The following is a 1,251-nucleotide window of genomic DNA, read 5'->3' on the forward strand; positions in this document are numbered from 1 at the left end:
ACGAAACTTTAGCGACACAAGTCCTTACTTAATAAAACTGGTTTATTCTTTCTGAATATAACTTTACGATACACTTAATTTCAACAATCACGCTAAAACAAGCGCTATAACAACGAACGTGCTCAACTTCAACAATACACTCTGACTGCAGATCAATTACTCACTGTCTACACACATATTGTCACGTCACGCCGTGACCATCTTATATTTACTAGACCACGACAGTTCCCGAAGGTTCGAGAGAAGGAGTGGTGTGATATTTTCACGTGACCTCGCTGACGCAACAATACTCTTGATGCTCTAAGTGGAGCCAGATGGTTTTCAACTCTAGACTTAAAGTCGGGTTTTCATCAAGTGGAAATGTCTGAAACAGATAAATATAAGACTGCATTTAGTTATGGCCAAGGTGTCTGGCAATACCGTTTGATGCCTTTCGGGCTTAGCAATGCAAACCTCAAACTTCATCCCAAGAAACGCCATTTGTTCCAGAAAGAGGTGATTTACTTAGGTCACATTATAAGTGAGCATGGTGTGCAAACTGATCCTGACAAGGTGAAAGCAGTGCGTGATTGGCCAACACCAGACAATGTGGGAGATTTAAGATGTTTCTTGGGACTCTGTACTTATTACCGGAAGTTTGTGAATAACTTTGCAACTGTAGCTGTTCCACGACATGATTTGACTTAAAAAGGCCAGAAATTTGAATGGACAGTTTCTTGCCAGTATGCTTTCAAGACATTGAAAGAAAAATTGGCCTCAGCTCCACTTTTAAAGCTTCCAGATCCCTCACTGCCGCACATACTGCATTGTGATGCTAGTAATGTCGGAATTGAAGGAGTTTTGTCTCAGAAAGTGGGCGAAAACAAACATGTGGTGGCCTACTTCAATAGGGTCCTGAGTAGACCAGAGAGGAACTATTGTGTAACACGGAGGGAACTCCTTGCTATAGTAAAGAGTCGGACATATTTCCATCCTTACCTCTACGGGGCTAGGTTTACCATTAGGACAGCCCATGCTGCATTACGCTGGTTAAGATCATAAAAGAACCCAGAGGGACAACTGGCACGTTGTATCGGAAAGATAGACCAGTATAATTATGATATTGACTACAGAGAAGGAAAATCTCATGGAAATGCCGATAGACTGAGCCGAAGACCCTGCAAAAATGACTGCAGACATTGTCTGCAAAAGAAGAGGTTAGAACTAACCGAGGTGCCATCAAGCTGAAGTCAAAGTGACTGGAAGGAGTTG

The sequence above is a fragment of the Limulus polyphemus genome, unplaced genomic scaffold (genome assembly GCF_000517525.1).
Source record: "Limulus polyphemus unplaced genomic scaffold, Limulus_polyphemus-2.1.2 Scaffold2987, whole genome shotgun sequence".
NCBI lineage: Eukaryota > Metazoa > Arthropoda > Merostomata > Xiphosura > Limulidae > Limulus > Limulus polyphemus.